This window comes from Meleagris gallopavo, chromosome 4 (genome assembly GCF_905368555.1).
Source record: "Meleagris gallopavo chromosome 4, MGAL_WU_HG_1.1, whole genome shotgun sequence".
Lineage (NCBI taxonomy): Eukaryota > Metazoa > Chordata > Aves > Galliformes > Phasianidae > Meleagris > Meleagris gallopavo.
The window spans coordinates 30,417,003-30,443,127 of record NC_139407.1 but is presented as its reverse complement, the minus strand read 5'-3'; the positions used below and the strand labels follow the sequence as shown (position 1 = coordinate 30,443,127).

The 26,125-nt window shown below is 39.0% G+C and overlaps 1 protein-coding gene across 5 annotated transcripts in view; it reads left to right on the top strand.

Moving 5' to 3' along the window:
- Positions 1-26,125, top strand: part of ADAMTS3 (ADAM metallopeptidase with thrombospondin type 1 motif 3) — a 129,344-nt gene that overhangs the window by 45,340 nt on the left and 57,879 nt on the right. The window contains exon 1 of one of the 5 annotated variants that reach the window (XM_085222698.1): positions 220-374. The exons of the other annotated variants lie outside the window; for them this stretch is intronic. The gene's annotated coding sequence lies outside the window, so the exon portion shown is untranslated. Of the gene's footprint in view, positions 1-219; positions 375-26,125 lie in introns of those variants that run through there. 5 annotated transcript variants of the gene reach the window in all.

Sequence of the window (26,125 nt, the reverse complement as noted above, 5' to 3'; positions counted from 1 at the left end):
CACATGCAGATTATCAGGGTAGGAAAAAGGGAGTGCTTTATACTACGTTGCTGCCCATCTTTTTTTAACACAGCTCTATTCCTGTAAGACACTCAGACTATTTCATTCCAAAGTTTATATTCATAGGCAAAACCTTATTTAACATCAAAGAATTTCCTCTGCCAAATAACCGAAGTCTCACAGGCCTTTTGGTTCTATGCGTATGGAATCTAACTCTATCTTTATTTTTTTTCTATCATTTCCTTTATTGTGAGCTGACTTACATCCAGAGTGTGGTGTTGGCAAGTCCAGATCTGTGCTTCTGAGGTAGAAAAAGCCTTCAATCCTTGGTAAAGTGTGTCTGGACAGCAGACTTTAAACATCCTTTTTGAAAGGTAATAAACACGTAAAACCTCCCTCTGATTGTTGCCTTGCAAGTTGGTTCAGTGTACTAGATAAACTGCTTGTATGCAGCTCTTTTTTCAGTTTAAAACTGGTCAGAGAACCTCTTCTATAACCCATGTATAAGAACACTGGCTCCATTGCTAATCATGGTGTAGATAACAGTATGGCATGCCTGGGCTTTTGTAAGAGCACTGTAGATAGATATTTGAGATACTGTCATTATCTTGAACTTTCTCCCAGGTGGGTTTCTTAGAATGTGACAAATGAATTTTCTTCTAGAGATGAACTTCCATTAATCTGTAATTCTCCTAAGGGTCTCATTTTCACAGGTAAACAAACCACTTTCCAGTCTGTTATAAATCATAGAGTCATTGAATGATTTAGGTTGGAGGGGACCTTAAAAGCCCACCCAGTTCCAGTCCCCAGCCATGGGCTGGTTGCCATACATCAGATCAGGCTGCCCAGGACCCCATCCAACCTGGCCTTGAGAGTCTCCAGGGATGGGGCATACACAGCATCTCTGCACAACCTGTTCCTGAGGCTGCCTCCAATCTTAACCTCTTCAGCGATCTCTTCTGCATTGGTGAGCACCAGATCTAGCAACAGTTCAACTCTGATGGATTAGCATGTCCACTACCTGAGCTAGAAAGTTGACCGTGGACACCAGGAATCTCCTGGACCACTTCTGGATTGTCATGTTGTTTTCCCTGCAGATTTCTGGGTGGTTGAAGTCCTCCATCAAGATGAGAGCCTGAAGCAAGAAGGCCACATCAACAGGTTCCCTTTGATCACATGGCCTTTACTAGACTCTGACCACCAGATGCCCTTTATTGATCCAGTCCCTAATTCTAACCAGCAAGCTCTCAATCTGTTCATGACTGTTTCTCAGAGACAGCTCTTCACAGTCAATCCACTCCTTAACATAGAGGGAAACTCCCGTATGACCCATGTGATGGGTTAACATAGCAGCCCTCCTAATCAAATAAAGAAAGACTAAACATTACTCTTGTTCACAGGAAATCTTTATTACATTTGACAGTTTAAAGCTTTTATGCACATTTGACTTCAGGAAATACATCTGGATGTGCCACTTTGAAACAGTCAGCAGTGTTTAAGCAGTCTACTTTATATAGATTCATGAAATCATTCTTCATTTCTTTTGCCTCTGTCCTCCACTCAGGCTATAGGCAGAAATGAGGAATACAGAGTGCTGGTGATTTAGAAATTCAGACTCATCTTTAGCCAACACAGACAACTATGCAAATTTTTAGTCATAGATGACAGATGACTCATCAAACTAGATACTAAGGTTTAAAAAGTACTTAAAATTGTTGTTGTCAGTGAAGTGGAAAATATCTTTAAAACCCCTCTACCACAGTGAAATAGTATATAGTGCATTGCATTCCCTCTAAAAGTAGTCAGTTTTATTTGTAAGATACTGCTGTCAGAAAAGCTTCCAACTCCAGCTATATAGAAGAAACTTTCTGTCTCACAGGACATCTGGTGTTCCTGCAGGATTTTATAACATTTGGGAATTTGGTGTTCTTCAAACAATCAGAAAGAATGAGATTATGAATTCTAAATCAAGAAAATTAACAGCTCAAGATCAAGATATTAGTAATGATTGCAATGTAATTGTATGTTTATTGGTTCACGTGCTGTGTTCTTACATAGATAGATAGATACACATCTATGCTCTATCTACTTCTCTCTCTATTTTTCTGTATTCCAGCTATTTGTGATAACGTTCCAGTGAAATTTCTTGGAAAGGGGGTACCATAAATCAGGGTTTCTGGAGAAGATATTAGGATGCCTGATTACTGTGGGTTTAGCCTTCCCACTTAGGTAGCAGTGTAATCTTATCCTTGAACTGCACTTTGTGCTTCATTCTATTTACCGTATCCATGGCTATGAATAGCCACTTTAGAGAATGACAGCGTATGGTGTGCGCAATATTGGTTTCATCATTTGCTTTGTGTTGAGATTGTTTTCAATTAACTGCATTAATTCATTGGTATAAAGAGCAGTGCTTATCTAGCATATGGCAGGCAGGGTTTTGTTGTTGTTTTATCTTTACAGAATGCCCCATCTGCTTACACTCTCACCCTGTGAGATCAGAGAAATATGGATAATTTCTCCATGTTTTGAGAGACTGGTGGCGGGAGCATTCATTTTTGTTTCATGGAGTCGTTATTTTTGTTACACAGATAATCTTCCTGCTAATTCAGCTGATTTTGTTCTACTGTGTTTCTCTGAAACTGATCTTTCTTCTGCAAATGTGTGACAGTGTGAACCTGCAAGGAAGTAGTACAACCCCAGCAGTTAATATTGAGTATTGAATAAATACCCTGAATTGGTACTTGCAGTGTCCATTGCACTGGGTGAGCTTGTTTGCTGGTTTGAAATGCCATGGTAGTTAATGCCAGTTAATTCTTTTAGACAGTGGAAGCTCTTCCTCTTCTGCAGGATGATGACCAAGACCTCCCCTGGGAAATCCCCACTATTGAAAGCCACTTTAATGTAGTCGGATGTGACACAGCATCAGGAAACGTCGAACAAATTTCTCCCTTGGGAATGTAAAACAGGCTTGGTTATTCTTCCCTGTGAAAAACTGGGTCAGAAGAGTTACACAGAAAACCATGTGAAAACTGGCCAGCTCATAATGTTTAATGTAGTCATGACCCAGAACAAGGATTTCCATGCCATGTACTCCAAATACGTGTACTGTCCTCATTTTTGTTTGAATTTAAGAAAATTACTGAAAATTTCTCTCTGTGCTCAAAAGTGAAGTAGAATCGACTATCATGAGCCTGGTAGCAGAATGCAAATGAGTAGATAGATGCTTACAGCAAGTGACAGTGAGTTGAACCAGGCTGCTGAAAATACAGAGGGCTTTCTCATCAGGCATAGTCAAACATATGGATCTCTGCATTTCATAGAAATTCCCAGCTAATGCAACATACTTTCCTCTAATCTTTTGTAGAGAAGAAACACATCCAGTGAGACTTTATAGCCCAACAGTCCTACTAAATCTTTTCAGCTTTAGTAAAGGAGATAGACGAGCAGAGGGCGGAGGAGGTATTTCCACAGCCAGCAGCCTTTGGCCATCCATTACTCTGGCAGGTTGAAAAAGGGACAGTTAGAACTGTGATGGGTTACCATTTTTAACTTACCTGTTAGTGATAGGTAGAAATGAGTGAGCTGCATAGAGAGTAATCCTGTTCCTATGTGTTGCTACTAGAAATGTATTTATATCCAGTACTTGAAGACAATTTATGCAAGGCTGCACACTGTTTCTCAAAATATTTTAAGTAGTTGATATATTGTAGAAATTGTATAAAAAGCTCTGTGATGTGGCATTCCCTGCTAATGCATACATACCTTGTGGGGCAGTTGTTTGCAGGATGCCACCAAGCACATGCTCTGCTATAGTATTTCACAAGTCTATAGAGAGTGTCATGTTAGAACATCGTTTAAAGAAATCTTCAAGATTTTATCACTGTTTCAATTAGAAACAGAAAGAAATACTCTGTGGACAGGCCTGAGTTGGAAGGACTTGAAAGGATTATAATATCATTCTGTCTGGACGAGATGAAAATAATCTGTTCTCTTTCGTTGGTAAGCTGACAAACATCACCAAGATGTGTGAATATGAACCATATTCCTTGAAAGCATTCAAGGGGCAATAGCAACAGGTGGAGAACTAAAGAGCTACAATCAAATTTGCACCCAGAAGGCCTTCTTCTCAAGTCTTTTTGAATCAGAATTGGGAGTATGGTAAAGTAAAATCTTAATTATATTTCTCAAAAATGTAGAAGCCTGATTTAAGTCCAGGGGAGTTAGTGAGAAGACTCAGATTTACGCCAGTGAGGTAACAAGGTAGGCTTTGGATCATATTCTACTTGAGCTGGTCACAAACAATTTGATTTATCTTTCCTCCTGTTCATTCCTTTTTTATTTTTTCCATGCACTTTCCTTTCATATAGGATAATACTGACAACAACCTTCAGTTTGGAAGTTAGGCAGCATGTTAATGTACTCAGACTTCTCCTATTTTATTTTTCCCTTCACAATGTTGTGTTTTTTTAAAAAGACAACTTACTCACACAGAGAGCACTTCAGATTGAAGTATTTTTGTAATTACTTCCTAACAGTGGGAAACAAGAAGTAGCAGCCTTTATCTCCCAGCTTCCTTTCAAAATTTTCATTTTCCCTGAAGAACCAAAGTGCTTGTATGGCTGATGGAGTTGCCATGGCACTGGGTTCAAGTGTCTTTGTCCCAGGTGGGAAAAATGTAGGAGGAAGAAATGATTTGGGAATTGCTCATGGTTGCTGGGGAATGAAACCCTGGAATAGAAGATAGAAGAATGGGAAGACTATTGCTTGCTTCAGAGACCTCCCTGAGCACTTCCCCAGTCACATTAGTGTTTCTTAGAACTGTTGTTATGCCAGAAGGTGTCTGAAGGTTTTCTCAGCAGAATTTCTCATGACCTGTGTTCTGATGGAGGATATTTTAGGTACTGCACAGCATGTTGTGTAAGTTTGTAGTGCAATAATAATGAGAAAGACAGAACTGATTTCTATGAGGACTTACTAAAACACATTTTGTGACATGCTGCATTATGGTATAGGCATTCTTCTCTTAAGTTGTACTGGTGCCAATAACCTGAAGACATCTTTTCTCTTTATCCAGAACTGCTAGAGCTTTTGCTTATAAATCAACCTTATATTTTGCTTATAAATCATATTCTGTCAAATTGAAACATAACAGGGTACATCAAAGTTCTTGGTTAAATAGAGATTTGTTGGGTGAGCTTTTAAGATAACAGTTTGCTTAATCAAAGATAGGTAGTCAACTACATTGTTTTTCATACAGCATGGTACAAGGGAAAATGAGTATTGATGATGGATGAATTTACAGTGCATGGGGAAAAAAAGAGAAGAGACAGAGAAGGAAGACTGGGAGGGAAAATGATAAAAAAAACGTATCACGTGCTTCTAGAAATAGAAGTACATAAATTATGTCTTTGGCTGCAATGGAATTACAGCCCTCTCCAAGGGTATGAGTGGGCATGTTGGTACTGCAGACAGAAGTGTAGTCACATTCTGGTTAGGCATAACTTGAATTACATTTAGCCTCACTTGTTTGGATACAGTATCAGTACAACTGTGGAGCCCAATGCTAACTGCAAAATATAACCAAGAAGCTGAGAGTATTGCTGGTGAGTTCTACTGTGCCATGCTTGCTTTGGTCTCAAACCAGAATGCCAGCGGTGAACATGAGCCAGGATGTGTGTCCTCTGTATGTCTTCTTCACACTGAGGTCTAGACCATGATGAGGCTTCAGACTTGTGTACTTTCTCCTCAGAGTTCACAGCTGGGCTTGACCCTCTTGTCCTCAGATGGAATTTGGGATTTGTATTGTTCTTGGGAGGTGTCTTGGTCTTTTCTTTTTTATCAATGTCACCAGAGACAAGATAGGGAAACTGGACAATTGAATGTAGAGTTTGGTTAGGAAGGTGTTCTACCTCACAGTCTAAGTCAGTGGACTTTGGGTATTTCCCAGCATGTGCTAGGCTGTGCTAATTAGCATCTAGCTACCAGATTTCAGTGATTAATGCCAGTTTCTTTGTGTGTGCATTAAACCCAGCTTCAGAAATAAAACACAGTCCATTTCTTACCATAGGTGAACATCCGAAGTTTGTGACATGAATGCATAGAATTGAAGGCGCTTGTTTGTAGACTGCATATTAGATCCTGTCTTCTGTGATATCTCTCAGTTCTTCCTGTGCATTTCTGTTTGGTCTCTATAGCTTGAAGTTCATAGAATCAAAGCACAGTAACTCAGCAGTTGCTTCTTTTCCAATGTCTTAGCAGATGGAGATCCCACAACCTTTCCAGGCCCTGGTTCCAGTGTTTGATTTAACGTTATGAGTTATTTTTCCATTCTGTCTAATTGGAGTTTCCCTATTTCTGGCTTACCTCTCATGCAATAACAACTTTCTGAAAAAATTATCCCAGATATTATGTCCAAAAAATTTCATAGGCTGTGAGGTAGTTGGGTGTTTCCATCCAGCCATGCCTTTTCAAAACTGACTTAATAATTGCTGTACATTAAAGATTTTGTAAATATACAGAAAGCATTTACATAAATCATGGCATGTTAGGCAGCAGGAGTGAAAAGTGTAGGTAATAACTGACTCAAGAATGTTATGTGCTGCAATCAGAAGGTTTATGGCAAAGCTATGAATAGAAACACGTGCTACAAATACTTTCATTTTAAAAGCATAAGTTTATAAGGAGTACTGAGATATACAGAAATTATATTCCAGATACATTCAAGAATTTATATTAGTTAAGCACACCACTTCAGGGCTATTGCAGTCCATGTCAGCATGGCTGTGATAAAGAGGTTATGGCCCAGAGTAATGCACAGCTTGGGGAAAGTCCTTTCAAATTAGCAAGATAATTAAGAAAATTATAAATAGATGTATGATCCGTGGTCTCTGCTGTGCAGGCTTTATCCTGTTTGCTTTGAAATATGAAAGAGAACACAGACTCACCACTGAAAAAAAAAAGATTGTAAAACATTTTTTAAGAAAGAAAAGTTGAGGAAGAATGGATCAAAAGGTGCTGGAAAGTGACTTAAATACTGTGTCTGTGTCATGGAGGTTACACTTAGCTCCCGGTGATAGGATTAGGGACATCCATCTGTTTAAGTCATCTTTAATTCTTGGCAATAACAAAGGAAAATTATTCTTCAGTACAATCAAGGATAAAGGCTTGATTCCCACTGCAGGCACCCAAAGCCAGAGTAGTAAAGCACACACAGAAATCTATATAAGAGAAAATCTGGGAGGGGGAGAGAAAAAAGAAAAAAAGATCAGTACATGCATTTTGCAGTCATTGCAAGGTGTACACAGCTTCCCAATAAAAGCTACTTAAAGCACCTGAATTACATAAGAAGAAAAAAACATTTGACAAATGGTGATAATGAACAGCAGAGATTTTAAAATATTCTGGAAACAACCGTTCTCATGTGAAAGGAGCCTGTTTGGTTTGCAGATTATATTCTTACACTAATGTGTGAAGACACAGCAAGATAGGGACCACCCTTTGTGCTCTTCCACACAAATCCAGCAATGTGAACAATTATGTATAATGTTAGAGAGGGACATTGCCTGGAACTTGCTGTTGCCTCCATTTGAGAAAGAGATGCTAAACACTGAATGTGTTGCTGGCTTTATCTGTAGTAGCAAACACTAGCCAGCACTTGAGTCTTTCCTCTAGCACTACATTGACTAGTGCTGTTATGTCAGCTGTGAGTAGCTGCAGATTATGTTTTTCAGGGCACCTTGATTCACCAAATGAGATTCACTAAGATACAGTGAAAGGCTAAGTAACTCTTGCCAAAGTTTCCTCTCTTCTGCCATTTTAATTCCCATTATCTGAGGTGAGAGGAGAAGCTTTGAAGAGAAGGATGGTATTAATATAGATGAACCATTACTGTGAAAGTGCTGGACAGCACTGTAGAACCAAGTCTCTGGTTCAGATGAAAATGAGCTCATTTCTATTGAGTTTGATAAGGAGAATACAGGTGAGATGGTTTAAATGCTTTGAAGTTAAGGCAGTATTGGGAGCAGGGGGACAAGGGCTGGTTGCCCACTGAAGTTCTGTGAGCTCCGGTCAAGAATCTGCCCTTCCCCAGCCCCTCTCACCTTAAGCTGTAAAACTGGACAAAAAGGGAGGAGCTTTGCTAAACCTCAGAGTACCGGGACAGTCCTTATCTGAGCACACACACTAATTGGAAGCAGAAGGGCTGCCTTATGAAGATAAATTTATGTGAATTAAAGGTCAGGAACATGAGGAAATGAAACCTCCTACAGCTTGCAGGGGCAGATTCTTGTTTCTGTTTTACATGTGCCTCATGCAAATTTAGTATTGAAGTGTAATATTATGAAAATATCAAGATGCTTTCCTTCACACAAACAAAAGATTCCTTTTTAATCAGTGTATTCTACTGGTTTTTTAGTCTATGTCTTCTATGTGAAAACTAATGAGAATATAACAGACTGTATTGCAGTATTGTACTTTTCATAACAAGTGACTTTTGCTGTTTTCTTTTTTTCCCTTAAGTTAATGGATTTTTTTTCCTATTGTGAAACATCTTCTGTAAATTTGGTTTGTTATTCAGTATATTTTACAAAGATTTTAGAAATGCAGAAGTAGGTAAGAATCCAAACCCAAGGGGAACTATGCAACCTACTGTAGTTGGTATTTCCAAAAATTTCTGGATACCATATCATCATGTTTCATTTATGATAGCTAAGATGCAAAACTGATCTTGGGTGTACTTTGAGCGATTTGGATAATCCCAAGGACTGACTGGCAGCCTGTGCTCTTTTTGGTAGAACTTTTCCTCTGTGGGCCACATGAGGTTCGTGCATAATAACTCTTGCAGTACTGTGCTTCAAGTTTCAAGATGCCCTGTGGAGTTCACTGCATCTTTCCATTTGTTCTTCTAAAGCATTATGTAGATGATGAGTAAGAGTAAACTTGTCTTGTTTGTCTTAGGCAGGATGACACAGTATTGGTCAACTGAAGCTGATCGGAATGGAAATGACTAACATGAGAAAATCATCCTTGCAGTTAATTTTGCTCCCAGTGGACTGAGTTTCTTCAGATCCATTTCTAGGTTACAGATACGTAAATCTTTCCAAAATGCAATATTAAAACACCAGAATAACAGCATGACCCAGCTGTTGTTTGCAGTAAAAATAGTGATTTTTTTTATTTTCTTTCTTTTTTTTTTTTTTTGCCAGAATGCCTTTCCTAATAACTCTTTTGAGTATTCTAATAACATGAGATAAGAATGTTGAGATAGTTAGGATTCTGGAGGTTATTAAAAGACATACTAGTCTGAGTCTGCAATTTGAGTTGGAAAAGAGAATTGCTATCTAAGAGAAGCTGGCTTTTACTGCTGTAGTGACCTGTGGGAAATCAGTGTTACTCTCTGTTAAATTCTGTGTGGTTTGCAAAGAAAACACAGTGAGTGATGAAGAGGTTTATTGGCTTGTACCATTAGAAATGGCCTAAGGAAAGCTTTTTGTTTGTGTGTCTTTCTCGCTAGTATGAGTGATGGTGCCGATTTTTTCCTTGGAAAAATGAGAACATTTCTGGAGGAGATATCTAAGTAAAGGCTTTGGTATGTCTCAGGGGGTTTATTTGTGTCCTTTAGGGTATTAACACTTCCTACATATTAAAAACAAAAAACAAAAAAAAAGACCAGCTACTTCAGCTACAAAGTTAGTGACAAACATGCCAAAGAGCAGGTTTATCCCAGAGCAGGATAAAGTAGATAAATAACTCATGAGACTAATGAAGGCTGAGTTGACACGCACTTTCCTGACCTTGCTTTTCTTATTGCCCTCTATATGAGTCAAGGAAGAGTGATTGTGTGGGGCTCAGCATGTGATGCAGTTCGGAGACTTCAGAGAGTTCATACACAAATATTTGGTTATGCATGACTTAAATATATAAGGAAAAGCTCTCCTTTCTATTGTTAATGACAAACAATTCTGTGGCAAGAAAGAGTAAGAGTTTTTTTCTCCCATGTTTCAGCGTGGCCTATCTTGTCAACCCAGGAACCTGGAGAAACTTGGATTAATGTGCTTATATTGTCTAGTGAGGACAGGGAATGGCTGTGGGAAGAGTCTGCAGTCAGGGGCTCATTTAGCTGGGCCAGAGCAAAGGATGGATGAATACTGCTGGTCCAGCTTGATGTCTGCCCTGCTTTGAAAGCAGGGGAAGTGTTAGGGATTTGGTAGTGCTTCTCTGATGTGTTGTTTTTTGGGGTGGTGTAGGCTGGGATAGGCATGCTGCCAGAAAAAAAAGAAAAGAAAAGAAAAAAAAAAACAAAAAAAAAAAACAAGAAGAAATCTTGCTCAGATGTTGAAAATGTCTTAAGCTAACTCAGCCCATTACCTTCTCTTTTACAAGCACCTTTTTTTACAAGAAGCCTTACAGAAAATGTGCTGCATATTAAAGTCTGGTTATCCAAGTGAGAGGCAGTGCACCTGCTCATCCACTTAAAACAGCTCTGTAGACCCACTGGTGAATTCAAGAGCCTGTGTCTGCTACTTCTTCACTTTAATGCATGGGCAGCTGCTCTGTCTGTTACTGCTTTCAAACTGGTCAGCTATTGCTAAAATTGGATGGATTCTGGCCTTTTAATTTGCTGCAGGAATAGAATAGAGTTAAAGATTTTTCCTGATTTTATTGTTGCCTTTATTGTAATAGACAGCAGAAGAAATTCTGCTCATGTCTTTGTAGACAGTGGAGCAGCTAAGCTAAAAAGGGTTACCACTTGCTGAAATCCTGTATTAATGAAATTTTCTTACAGAATTAAATGAAGTGGTCCAAATTAGTGTCACTTCTATATTAAAAAGCATTTGTGACATCAGTACAATCTGATTGTTAGTTGCTTTGGTGGTAGGAGTAAGCATTAGAAAGCACTCTTCCAAGAAGAAATTGAGGTGGTGCTTTTCTCTACTCAGCAATAAATGTGTTAGCAATATTAAGGCAACAGGTCGTAACTCTGTCAATTATTTTCAAAAGTCAAAGAGTGGTGTGATAGTCAGCCACAGGTTTGTGGCTGTTTCCTACCCTAGAGCATCTTATTAATCATGTTGTCATGAAGTCCTTGGGCTTGCTTTTTCCCAAAAGGGAAATGTAAAGGTTAATGCAGTAACAATTTACCACTTTAGTATATACTCTGATCCCTTTGATTCAATCTCTTCTTGAATGTATTTCAAATGTACTGCAAAGTGGTGTGCTTATATTTGAGAAGATCTGCAGAAGCAGGTATTGACAGATTGTATTTTTTAGGGTGTTACTTCCTGTAGCTCACCATTTCTATTTGCAACAATTGACCAAGTGGGAATGAAGTAATGATTCAGGAAAGGCCTTTAGGGCCCAATTTGAACCAGATATTTGGGATGCACTGTCCAGCTACCATGAAAAACTGACCAGATTGCTACTCAGCATGTGCAGAAGGGTGATGGCTCTGGCTAATGGCTTGCCTAGCAGCCCAGTATAGAAGTGCTGGGAGCAAGTGTTCTCAATTGAAGGCTCATTTGTCCAGCATGGCATGCTGAGTCATATCACCTGTTGCTTCTCCCAGCAGCCATGCTGCTGTGGAAAAAGAGATGTTCAAGCACATAGATTAGAGAAGGCACTGCAGAAGGGAGACTGCTGCTGAGTAGTTCCTTGGGAAATGTAAAAGCATGAGAGAACCTCATGGAATGATTACAGACTTCCTGCCAACATCACAGGCCTTACTATCCTCTTAAGAACTAAAAAATGAAAACACAAGACCAGCATTGCCAAGAGTAACAGAACCCAGAGAGGCTGTGGTTCTGAGGTGATTGCCCCTTAGAAGGAAAAAAAAACACAATAAACCTACCTTTTTGTCAGCAGCCAAGCTCACCTTTCTGTGCCTCTTATTCTTTCAGATCGTTGAATAGAGTCTGATTCTTCACTCTTTTGTTTTTTTCTTTTTTTTTTTTTTTTTTCCATAACAGGAACTGGCAATAGCATGCCTGGGCTTGTTTACTTCACAGATGGATCTGTTCTTTGCCTGTTGCCTAGAGCCATTCTGCTCTAATTGCTGCATGCTCTATAGAGGCAGGTGAACTGAGATTTACTGTTGTGATATGGGGGGAGTTAACCTGGAAAGTTCATCAGGGAGAAGAAAAATAGCCCCAGTTTTCAGAAAAAGCTTGAATAAATGGCATAGTTGCTATTTCGTTACAATGTTTTTGACGTTTAAGCTGTTAAGAAATAATTTTGTCCAATAGGAAGGTAACAATTGGAAGGTAACAATTTCATTTTATTGGGAACTTGAGTACTTTTCACATCTCAAAATAGTTGGAAATGCAACTTAAATAACTCTTTGAGGTCATGTCAGCATTACTATTCTTAGAATATAGAACGCAGTGATATAAAATCATCCTTGTTGATTTTTCACTGGGATCTTAGACTTTCTAAGTCCAGCCAGAAATAGTCAGTGTCTTTTGGTTCTGTTTTTTTACTGATGTTCATTTGACTTTTTTGAGTATCTGTGATTTGATGATAAAGATTCTTCATTATTTTTTTTTAACTTGCTTGTAACAGAAAGGGATGCCATCAGCATTTTTGTCTGCAAGATGAGTTCTTTGTGAAGCAGTCCCAGAGTAAAACTGAAGCTTTTTATTTCCTCAGCTATGTGTACAAACTGTGGTATGCGTACCACAGCCTTCCTGAAGGCAGTATGCTTGGGCTGGCCAAGCCAGCCTACACGTGGCCTGCTGCCTCTGGGGGTCCGCCAGGCCTGGTCTGGGCACTGCTGGGCACTGAGCAAGCGGTGTTTGAGAGCACCTACCAAGGTGGAACAGTTTTGAGGTTAAACTATGCTGCCTTCTGGGCTTTCAAGGGTTAAACTCAACATTAATGTTTTCCAGGTGTTCTCATAGCATTGAGTGAATACATCAAGCTTAACTTGAAATTCATGTTGTCGAACATTTCTGGATGCGTCACGTCTGGATGCTTGGTCCTTTGCACCCATGCACTTATGGGAGTCAAGTGTCACGCACTTGATTTTCTTCAGATTATAAATAACAAATCTGTGTTGCTCAGTTTGCACGTGTGACCCTTTCCATGTGGAAGAATGTTAATACTCAGCTGATCCAGATTTCAAGTGTGAGATACAGCATGCTTGTAAATTTTCCTTATGCGCTTTCTTTCTCTTTTGGTATTTTCTCCCGATTGGTTTCCTGTTTTAAAACTTACAGAAATATGCAGCAGCTTTGGTGAATAGTAAGCTAACATTGACCAGATACTTCTTGACTGAGCCTAATTTGAGGTATATCTGTTGCTTTAATTTGGTCTGTGGCAGCAGCTGTTTTGAAAATCCCTGAAAAATATCTTAGAAGGTTATCTTAGTATGCTCAGTGGGTTGTAAGTCAAATGTAATTAATATCATCATAGATTCTGTTAGTATTCGGAGAAAACTGTACTTCTTTCATAGAGCTGTTACAATAGCAGAAACCAAGGACACTTAAATATATGTATATTTTAATTAAAAACTTTGTTTAAACAAATGCTTAGGAAGTATTGAGGAATCATGTAATTAATAAATAGTTTGTCCTTAACAGACCTTAGCTATACCACATAAAACTGGGTTCTTCTCAGCTTCTTCCAAAACAAAAGAAAACAAAAAAATCTTTTTTTCTTTTCATTGCTGACTGCAAGTGAATTTGCAAACAGATGCATTTGTGTCTGGGCTTTGCTATTTTTATGGTATTTCTCAATTTGGTTTCACAGGGTTGATTCTTAATTTATTTCAAGTCCTCTTTCTTAATCAGTTTGCAGAGTTTCCCTGCCAAGAATAAGTAATGATATATTTTGATTACTTCCAGCACTTCAGAGATTCCAGATTTCTGGTGCCCAGAACATTAACTACTAGAGGAGAAAATAAGTCTTCTTTTTGTTAACAGTTGCTCTTCAACAGGGAACACAAGGTGAGATAAATCAATTAAAAGAGTCAGGTGTCTGAGTGACCAGCAGTTCAGTTCTTGTAATGCCATACAATGTTCCCATGGCTGATTATAAACTACCTTAATTGGACAAAGGCTGACAAAGCTCTGACCTCCTCAGATTTGCTGTGTTTGCTTTTTTGTCAAACATGCTTTTTATTTTTGCTGGCAAGGCAGACTCATCATTCATATTTATTTTTTACATCTGAAGTTTGTCAAGCTGCTTGGAAAAATATGACAATGAAAGACATCTGGGCATCCCATCCACTTTGTGTTTGGAAACATCTGCATCATTATTAGGAACTTCTTAGTAGCACTGAAGTGAGCAGATACATTCTCTTTCCTTCTCCAGGCTAATTAATAATTGCTGGTAGTGAAAGAAATTCAATAGGTACTAAAAAACAAGTATCTGTTTCTTGGCCAGGCTTTTTAATACCACATAGTTAGGATGCCTTAATGTTTGCTCCTGAGTAAAGAATAAACTCGTGGCTTGGATGGGAAGAACAAGGAAACAAAGGAGAAAAGTCAGCAGTGTCTCCTTCAGATTGTCCATTAGTTTTATCTATAGGACTTTAAAAGTTAAGCACTTGTATTCTTGAATCTTTGCCAGGCAGGTTGATGCACAGCTGTTCATCAGATGTTTGTTCTTTGTAAACTCAGAGTTCTCAGTCTCAAGCTGCCCTTCTTCCATTTTTAAAGCCTAAGAAATCTTCATTCAGAGTAAAAATCTTAGTCTTTCTTTTTTTCACTTAGTGTGGGAGAGCTGCTGAATTGTAGCATCAAATACCAGATACATTCATCACATTACAAGAAACATATACTGAACCCTGTAGTTACCAGAAGGTACGACTGTCCATTCTAAGCTCTAGAGAATGTTCAGTAACTTGTCTGTGACACTGGGCAGGAACTGATGCAAAGAAAGCATTCAAATGAAGCCATGTTCCTACATCACCAGTGTTAGACTTTCCAGGGCACTTCTCAGCAAGCTGTGGGTCTCTCCTAATTTAATTTGTATAAACCTTTTTGAGCTTTTCCTGAAACAATGATTAATACAGTTCAGTTAGGTGCTATGGAGCAGTTCTGTTCATTTTAATCCTTTTACCTGGCTGTTTTATTCAGTCCACCCTATTCCCTGTGTTAGGAGAATATTGGAATATTGTTTTTACTTATCCCTCCTCATTATCTCTTTTCCAGTCCAGAAGGAAATACTTCAGTTTGTCTCTCCATCTGTAAGCAGTTCTTTCCTTGTGTTCTTTCTTGTCACTTCTCCACAGCTTTCCAACCTTTCTGAGTCCTTCTGGAGATATCAGTGTGGGTACCTGTGTGCAGAGGCCAGGATGTAGGCATGTTGTGTGTATGTGCAATGGCATCATGTTTGCTTCTGTGCCTTTTTTAACAATTGGTTTCTTTTCAGCTTCTCAGTTGAGGAAAGTTATTTTTAGAGAACTCTGCTTTTTATTTAACATTTTTTTTCTAAGACACCATAAGTAATGACTCTGCATATGTGCATGTTTCCTTGTGTATTAGTTCTCTCATCTTAGGGCATTCCTTTGTTACTAGGTGGTTGACCTTTGATGAGTGTCTCTTAGAAAGATGCATTTTCTTTCTGTAAGGTTTACTTGTGAATGTTTGGTAGTGAGCCTGCTACCTGTTCATAGGCTTTGGAACCACTTTTTTTGGCAAAATGCTTGTGGTCTTTGCACCCATAAACTGCCCACATAGCACAGCCATGTCCATGGTTATGCCACACATCTGAGGAGCAGCTGTGCATTTCATGTGTAGGAGGTCTACCTTGGAGACCATGCTAGGATTCATCACTGCCATATTAACATCTGAGAAGTTGTATTAAAATTAATGAAAGAAGAATGGTGGCTTAGAAATACCAATGGATAAAGTTGTTTTTAAAAATCTGAAGTTTGATAGTAAATGTAGATAGTGTGGTTTGTGGATGACATCCCTCTAACCTAGAATGAACTTACTTTGTTCTTTCCATAGTAAGATGCTGAACTGGCAATGTGCTGATTTTCTGAAGTTGGACTGTGTTTAGACTGCATGGAAAAGTTATTGTGATGCCACCGATGAAATACATGAGTTTGAGTTTAAAATGTTTTAAATGCTGAAACGTAATTGAATATAGCATTGTAATAGTGAAAAGAAATCCTACTTCAGATATGTAACATCAAAATGTGCCACAAATTGTAAACTTTTTCCATTTTGTTTGGTATTTTCTGAATGTAAACCACATTCCACTTCTTGATATCACAGGTTAGATGGACAAATGAAATAAACCTAATACAAGCAGTATAATAGAGTATTCTGTACTGATGAGTTAAAGCCATTTTTTCAGACCAGGATACTGTACACTGTCATCATGAGCATATACAAAGAATTTCTGTAACATCTATAGAAAAAAAGTACTATATTTTCATTTGTTCTTTAGAACCCTTTGTTTTATAGTCAAAGAGAAGTGTAAATTCCCATGTTCCGAGGACTAAAGATATAGTTCTGTGGAAAACACTAATCCAGATCATTACTTGCTCTTTGGGTGAAGTCTTCAAGTTTGAAGTTATCTTTTGCCTCACTTTACTGTTACTTCTAGCCTTCATTAACCATGCTAAGATAAATGACTTATTGATTTGTAGAATTATTTTATTGCTTGAAAGTTAATCCTGGACTTGTTGGATGTACAAATCAAGTTTGTTTGTTATGTCATTATCCACAAAGAGGGAAGATCAATAAGCAATTGCATCTAGAAGTAAGTTTGACTTTGAGGGTTCGTAGGTGAGAATTACAAAATGGTAATTTCCAAATGAACACAGAGATCGCTTCCATGTGTTTATTGTGATTACATTCAGCACTTGCCAGAAAACGTTTCTTTAACAGGAGACAGTTGTTTTTAGTTTGCTTATTTTTCTGTCAGATAGTACGCAATTATGTTTCTCCCCATTTTCAAATGACTTTTCACCATTCTTCCACACCACAGGCTGCACAGGCTGCAGTAATTTTAGAAACAGTGTGAGAGAACTGAACCATTTAGAATTATTTTGGAAGCTCATTTACGTGCCACTGAAAGTAGTAATTTTGCCAATTTACTTTATATGAGGAAAAAGGAAAACTACTTGTCAGATGTCTGAGTGGTCTGGTCTTTTTTTTAAACAGTACTTATTTTCTTGGTACGTTCATTATGCTTGAGCCAACAGCATTTGTGCTGACCTCAGGAGATGGACATTTGCTTCCCTTTTCATTTTCTAAGTAAACCAAACAGTTTTCTGATCCATTTTAAACTATTGCAAGGGTAAAAAATGGGATTCTGGTTCTAATGTGAGGGAAACTGAGGCAGAAGCTGGTTTTCCAAAGCAAGGAAAGCCACTTGTTTTGATAGACGGGAGTTGCCTCAAGAAGGTGAAAATTTCAGATTTCCCTCATTTTTCTCTTAGCGAGCGTGCCCCCTTCCGTATAAGGTTTCTCTTTTCTTTTCTTTTCTTTTTTTTTTTTTTTTTTGCTTGTTTGTTTCTTTTTGTTTTTAATAAAAGGAAACTCCATTTTCCATTTTTCCTTGGAAAAGTTGGACAAGAGCCTCTATGAAACCTGATAGTTACCTGAGGCATAATAAGCTGATTTCAGCACCCCTTTTGAAGATTAATTTAAGATGGTTATAATATTTACAGCCGAAGTAAGATTTTTAAAGGCATTGCACATCATTATCCCATCTGTAGAAGTAGGTAAGCTGATGTCCAAGGTTAGGAAGAGATTGCACCACAATAAGTGACAGAGCTCAAAAGCAAATCTGTGCTTCAGTCCCAAGCGGATTATGTCCTCTAAATTGCACTGCGTGTCTCAGTCACAGAATCACAGAATCACCAAAGTTGGAAGAAACCTTCAAGATCATCCAATCCAACCATCCACCTATCACCAATAGTAGTCACTAAAATGATGGCTACCTAGAGTATGAACTGGCTTAACTGAGAGCTGGGTTTGATATTGTTTGTTTTGCAGTTCAGAAAAGTAATGGATCTTTTTGCTTAGTTGTTTTATTGAAGGTTTTTTTTGTTGTCTTGTGTAAACCCAGTACCTTGTTTGTGCACATCAGTATGTTTTGTTGGTGTACCCCCTTCCTCTTTTTATGTGGTGTTAGAGGCGTATGGCTTCATACATATTTTTGTCATTATCTTGGACGATATCTTGGTACATATACTGTTTAGAAATAGCTTGGATTTGGAGACATTTGTTGGTCTTGGAATGCTAACCTACAATGCATTCATGGAAAAAAAAGCAGGAACCAGAGTTCAACAACATTCAGCAATAGTTTATAGTTGGAACTTTTCCTTTATATTTATGCCAATGGAATTTTGAAAAATGGCTGAAATTCCTTATGGCAAGAAAGAGAAGCTTATTATCTGCATTTTTAAAAATCGGTATTATGCATTTATGCATAAAATGCAATTATGCATTTTAAAAAATTGGTATTCTTATGCTACTTTTACACAACTGCTACCTTTGCTGATTGTATTGGTTTATTATTTTAAACAGCTTTTCCTCTAGCTTTGCTTGTTACTCTTGCATTACTCGTGCTGCCATCTTCCTCTGGGGATTTGGCCAGTGCAACTGCACTACTGAATCCAAATCCAGAGTAGGGATAAGCTAGCCTTTGTGTTACAAAGGCTGAATCCAAGTGAGAGTCTGTATTTTTGGATGATTTTTGGTAGTGAAATTATGTGAAGTCCTCAAAACAAAGGTCAGAAATACCATATAGACCTTTTTAGTTTGTTGTCTGACTTACTCATTCAGGGTAGGTATCTTTAAAGATCAAGTATTCTCAGTTTTTCAAGTGACTTTTAATTCACAATGCAAAAATTAGTCCCCTGAACTTAGAATCTCAGTTTGCTTTTATATCTAACAAATGTAGTCCACCTTTATTATATATGGTTTGACAGTCTGTTGCTTGTATCTGTGTTGATATGCAGTAATCTGGAAACATATTTTTTAATGCACCAGTATTACTGAGAATTTTAATTGAAGATAAAAATTGAGTTAGCCTTCCCAGAAGAATTCCAGAGAAGAATATACATGTGTTCAAATTAAAAGAATTTTTGCTGTTTATCTCTGAACCCTTCTGAAAAAGTAGCTGATTGACAGCACTGATAAATGTGCTAGGAGAGGCACAACTCTGCTTTTTCTTCTTCCATTTTACTGGTAGACGCTTCCCGAAGATTCTTGCTTCTGTTGTTGGAAGCAACAGCATGGATGCTTGCTAGATAGGATAAAAAGCAGGGGTAAGATTCTTGTTTTTGCAATGGTTTCTCTGTTTGACAAAGGCGTAAGTGCAGCTCAGCATTAAAGAATCCACAGCTGACAACTAAAAGAGAAATTGTTCTCAAATACAATACGATGCTACACACGACAGATTCGGAAACTGGAAATAGTTCGGTAGCAGAAGAAAGATGTTATCCCCACTGCGGATATTTGGAGTAGTGCTACTCTTGTATCAGCTGCAGTGTCTCTGTGTTGAGTTAACCTAAGGAAGGAATGAGGACGGGAAAGCACAAAAGCATTTGCAAACATTTTTCGTCCATCTTTCTGAGCTGCTGTGAGAAACACAGCACGGGACCTCACCACAGAGAGAGTCTGCTAACTTGTCGGTTATTGTTTGCTGCTGAAGAGCTGCTGAAGGCCTGAACCAGAATCTGTGAACTGACAGCAGTGCCTGCACTGCAAGTGCAGTAAGGGGCTTTATCTCAAATGACTCCGCCTGAAGAGGCAACATGGCACAGCCTGTGTCAGCAGCTGGAGGGCAAGAAGGGAGGCTTGAAATAGTCAGCCATCATATTTTCATAAATCAGGTCTCCAGTTTCAACTGTGAGCTGAAAGAGGCTGTGCTTGTATTAGCAAGCAGTGCTGCTGAATGGGTGAAGTGTTGCAAAGGGAAGTGGTGAGCGTCCAGCATCTGTGCTCCTGGCAGTTAAATCAAACCAGCTATATTTTGGTTGTGTGGACCAGATTCCTAATCCTGAGGCTTCTTTCTATGCATAAACCAACCCTGTACGTATGTGTATGCTTTTTCTCCTGTGAGATAATTTGTGCCTAACAGAAGTGAATGCCATCTGCCAGGTTTTCCTAATTGATCTTATGAAATCACTCTGCAACTTCTGCAATTACTTTTACATGCAACTACATTACTAACCATGAAATGTGTCAGGACTTTCTGCTGTATTGTTAACCATGTCCAATGCTGTAACACAGTCACACTATTAGGACTGTCAGCTGTGTGAAAAGAAAGCATCCTCTACACACCTCATGTCTTCTTTTAACACCTGATTCAGCTTTCCATGAACCATACTGTTAATTTTTTTTGGTGGCTTGGACTGTCTTTGTAGCTCCTATTTATGAACTAATTCCGTGTGCCTGTAATACAAATAATACTCTACTAACCAGTTTTCTTTATAATTTTGTTTAAAAGTCATGGAAAGTTCCTAAATAACAAGACCTGAAGAGGTCTTCTGAGGTGTTTAAAACTGACAGAAGGAAGACTAAAAACTGGGTGATGGAATTTGCTGTAAAATGTGGTCTAATGTGGACCTCTGGTCCCTGAGGGTCAGAGAGAATCCTCAGGAATTATACTTTGATAATGTTTGAACATCTTAGCTAGCCTCATTTGGTACAGGAGTGTTAGCAGGCTGTCTGACAAGGTGAAGCCTGTTGTATCCTCAGGCCTAGAGATCACTTCAGTACACTTTGAAACAGTTCTTGTCATGTGCTGGCCTCCTTTCTCTCCGTTCTTTACCTTGCCCACTCCACAGCAGTGTGCACACTGGAGCTGTTTTTCTCCTAGTGTTTAATCTACCCTTCATGGCAAGCTGTCCCTTCTTGTCATGCGTTTAGTCGGACCCATTGTATATTCCATGGAAAATTCTTCTCCCATCTCAGGTTATTCTTTTTTATTATTATTATTTTTTGCAGTCTCTGTTAGCTTTCCACCAGACTGGAGGGCTCATTAAAGCGCACTGTGCAGGAAATCGAGAGAGGCGCAAGAATGGGACCCTTCTTGCCAAAGAGGGAAAGTTGGCAACACTCCTTTAATAGGGAAATTCCTTGGCTTCAAGGAACAGCTCCACAGAGGGAGTGCTGTTTAGAAAGGTATACAGGGCAAGTACTGCTTCTTGAAATGCTGTTCCATAGATGCATAGCATTGTATATTCTCACACATTATCATGAGATTCTATCAGTATTAATATGAATATAATAGTTGGAAACTTAGGGGGTTATCTGAGAAGTCTTAAAATCAAACTGCAAGTGTCAGGGGGCAGAAAATCAGTGCTGGGCATAAGGAAGATAATGTGTATAGTAATCACATCCAGAATGTATTTTCAGCAGACTTCATCTCCATTGTCAGACAGCAGGCAAAACACTGAAATGAATTTATCTGAAAAAACTCAGCTTAGTTTCTGCTTTTTGAAACTACGGTAGATGGCACCATCTTTCAGGCCAGAAAGGGATGGAGATCAGACAGGAGAATTTATGACTTTGTGCTATTTTGGATGGGATTGGGATGGGGATGGGGAGGGGGAGGGGGAGAAGAAGAGAGGGGAATGATCAAAATATCTTGTATGGAAACATTGTGAGTTATATTCATAACACATCTGTGCGAGGTGCAGTCAAGATTGGCTCACTACTAGGAATTTGGTGAGATGGAAAGGAAAAAAAGTGCCTCTTTGTATAAGAGTCTATATGAGAAAAGTAAAATTTTGAAGGGTAATGAATCAATCATTAAATAACTTCTGTTGCTGTTACTGAGGCTGTGGAGCCTTGGGCCTTGCAGAATATTTATCCCTTCCCTGAAAGGAATCAGGGAAGCTAATGTAGGATTCTCTTCTGTTTGTAAACCAATTTTGTGGTAGGACAGCCACAATTAAATCTTACAAGCTGCATATTTTCTCTTTCTTCCCTGAAAATACTACATCAGTTACACACATAATTTCAAACTGCATGATTTTTAGAAGTACATTACTGTTGGGTCGTAGTGTATGTAATTACAGTGACAGCTGGGCATGAGAGTTGTACTTCATTAGAAATTGTGAGATTTGAGAACTGGCTTCCAATTCAGGACAGCTACCTCCCACTTTTAACTCAGTTTTCTATTTCTTTCTTACAGAAAGTGAATCTCTTGGGGAGGCTTTGACTGACTTGCTATGATTTTGCAGAACTTACAGTAAATGTATATGAGAGAGGAATATGTTATTTTGTAATACAGAATCAGAACTTTTCAACCCAGAAAGGCTATCTGGAATATGCTTATAATCCTTCACTTCATTTATTTTTTTTTCCAAATCAAACATTGCAGTTGCTGTTGAAAAATGATTCCATCTAAATTGTTCCAACTGGTTTTTGCATATACGTTACTTAAGAAAGTATCCTTGAGAGTAGCCCTGCAGAGAATGACCTGGGGGTCCTGGTGGATGAAAAACTTAACATGAGCCAGCAGTGTGCACTTCCAGCTCAGAAAGCTAGCAGTATCCGCAGCTCCATCAGAAGAGGGGTGGCCAGCAGGGACAGGGAGGTGATTGACCCTCTCTACTGTGTCCTTGTGAGGCCCCATCTGGAGTACTGCGTCCAGGTCTGGAGCCCCCAGAACAAGAAAGACAGGGAGCTGTTGGAGAGGGTCCAGAGGAGGGCCACAAATATGATCATGGGACTGGAGCACCTCCCCTATGAAGACAGGCTGAGGGAGCTGGGCTTGTTCAGCCTGGGGAAGAGAAGGCTACGAGGAGATGTCATTGCAGCCTTCCAATATTTAAAAGGGGACTATAAAAAGGAGGGGAGTCAACTTTTTACTTGGTTAGATAGTGATGGGACAAGTGGAAATGGTTTTAAGCTCAAGGAGGGAAGGTTTAGATTGGATGTCAGGGAAGTTCTTTACTGAGAGTATGGTGAGACCCTAGCACAGGCTGCCCAGAGAGGTTGTGGATGCCCCATCCCTGGAGGTGTTCAAGACGAGGTTGGATGGGGCCCTGGGCAGCCTGGTCTAGTACTGGATCTGGAGGTTGGTGGCCCTGCCTGTGATAGGGGAGTTGGAACTTGATTATCCTTGTCTCACCCAACCCAAGCCATTCTATGATTCTGTGATTCAGCTTGAGATAGGAGTTGACAAGCAAATGAAACTGTCCTCAAAATCTCGATTAAGAAACATCTTAATATCTAAACATTATAATCCAATATATCTGTTTATATGTATAACATATGTATGTGTGTCTATATGTTAGATGATGCTTTTATAGAGGGATAACATCCTTTATATAGTTCTTTGTTACAGTGTAGTAATAGTATGCAGCGTTTACTAGATGTTGGTTCAGATGTTGAAATGCATCACTTCATATCTTAGGCAGTCTCTGCATGTTTTGATCTGTGATCAAAAGACAACAGGAATCTTTGCTTGGAAGTCACCAGGCTTTAGGTTAGATCCCCAGTCTTTAATGCTTGCCCAAATCACAGTTTTCTGGGGACTTTCAAACAGAAATTGCCACAGTCCATCTGCTTCTGGGAAACCCTGGCCAAGATTGTCTTCAGTTGCAGTCTATTGGGGATACATGCTCAGAGCAAACAGCTTTGTGCCTTTCAGCAGCCTGTCATGCATGCAAACTTTCATCTAAACCCTGGCTCCTGATGCTGTCTGGCAGTTGGTTGCTAGCGGTGGAGGAACTCTGCCTTGGACTTGAGTTGGTATCGCTGCAGGTGCATAGGCTCATCGAAAGCCAGTCTCCAAAAAACAGCTGTTGGGCTTTATATGTCAGAAGGCCGGAATCCACTTAGTGACAACTGAACAATTAAGGACAATTATGCTTTCAGCTACATTAACGAGTAACTCAGTAGTAAGACACTGGAAGGAAATGACCCGTTGTTGAATGTTGGAGTAATTTGTGACTCATGGTATCACTGGAAGGATGTTTGAAGTTCTTTTTATTTTGGTAATATGGGCCTATAATATTTTCCCATATTTTTTTCCAGTTTTACACACTCAGTTATTCCTTTTATCTGACTGAATACTGTGAATTCCTTTCTTCTGTTTCTTTCAAGTGTTTGTCTCTGCATAAGCCATCTAACAGCTGAGTCTGCCCATTATATTCACCTGCTTTGCTTTAAGTTGCGGTAATGGCCATGTGAGGAAAGCATGCTTAGAGTCATGAAAGGGAGTGCTGTTCCCTGGAATGTCCTCTGGAAAAATACTCTCTGTAGTGGGGTCGCAATTGGTAAAGCAGTGGCACGTCTAGCTTGGGATGAAGTTCAGACCTGAGGCAGGAAGTACCCATCTGTGACCTGGAGCTTCCCAGCAAAATTATTATACACCAAATACTGCCTCAACATTGTTTATAGAATTAGTTGAAATGCAAGGAACAGGATTCAACAAGAGAGAATTCTTTCATGTACTTTCTATGTCACCATTTTATAGGTAAGGCCAAATGGATGTTATGTCTAAATCTGAAGTGTGATGAAAGTGAAAAATTACTAACATGATTTTTTTTTCCCTAATTTAAGTGTTATATGATTAGTCCCACAGCTGCTGGACTGCTGTAGTAGGCTTCCTTATGGTTATCATGTATTTTACCTCATGCTTAGTGTGATATCACTTCTCTAAGTATTCATTTGTTAAAATGCCAATGTTAAATCTCTTCTGAAACAAAGAGTAATGCACAGTGATACTGATTTTTTCTGACCAAGGCTTTACATATCTGATCTAATCTATGAGAGCTGCTGCTTTACAGCCAAATCAACCTTTCTGAAAGAAAGGAAGACAAGTGTTGTGTCTGCTTGATGGGGTCAGTATCAGCTGATACTTGATACATACGAAAAAAATCCTCAGCACAGTGTCTGTTGTAGCCACATCAGAAGAGATACTGAAGATGCTGATCAATAATATTCCCCTTTACACATGTAAAGAGGTTCATTTAGTATAGAAGGGAAACAGGCCTAGCTATTCTTTCTCATCTATCTGTTGTTTGGACAGACATGAACATATGAGAGGTAAGAGGAAATGATTTCAGTCCTAAGAAGTTCAGAAATCTTTTGTTTCTTCACATGGAAAGCTTCTAGTTTTGGCATTTTGACAGTCTCATCTCTTTCCACTTCCACTTCTCATTCAGATTTCAGATGTTTTATATCATTAGACTGAAAGTCTTCAGCCCATGTCCTCAAACTGTACAGCTAGGAAGGCTATTACAGCAGTAGAGAATACAGAATGCTCGGTTCTAGCGAGTCCTCTTTTAAAACCCTGTGTTGTCGGTGGTTTGTTCAGACTCTTGGGTTCAAGAGAGCACTGCAAGTTGATGAGAAATGTGTTTTGCCTGTAGCCTTTTATTGAAGGAAAAAAAAGGTCTTTTTGAGTTTTCCAGTGTATTGCCATATGAGATGTTCTTGTACTATACATTTTTAAAGTAGCAGGTTACTGTGCCCCACCTTTTCACAATTGAATTTTTTTCCTTGGCTTTTTACCGTGTGTGTTCAATGTTGGTAATTATATTAATGGAAAAGCTTAGCTGCATCATTTTCATTTTTTCACAGCTCTCCTCTCCAGCTGGATAGCAGTTTTGGCTTAGTCTGTGTTTCTAAGGCATAGCCACACAGCAGTTCACTTGAACCATTTTAGTGAGGGAACCATTCTTTCTGCTTCTGAGTAGGCAAGTGAATAGAAAAGATGCCCTGGAAAAGGACAGACTTTTTCCTGGTCTGATGAGAGGACTTTCCCCTTGCAAGAGTCAGACTGACAGACTCCTGTTACAGTGATTTTATGTCATTTGTGAACCTGATTACAGCACAGATTCTGTGATACTTATTTTCAGGTAGACAATTTAATTGAATGTCAGTAGAGTATGGAAGTCCTTCTAGTTAGTTGCCAAGCTCCACACCTTGAAGGAACGAAAGCTAGGTTGTGTCATTTGTCTGTTTATTACTTTTCTGGTTTTAGCAAGGCGTTCCTCGTGATTCCAAATAACTCTATATCAAATGGAGCTGTTTTGATGTCTTGTTGTTCTGTCTGGACAGTGTAGTAGGCTTTGCAGACTTCAGAGGCTTAAAGCAGATAAAGAGATGATTAGAATGTAATTGTTGTTGACAGTAGACAGGGAGCTTCTCAGTACAGATAATGACTGTGGTTATACTCCATGGAGTACAGATGAGAT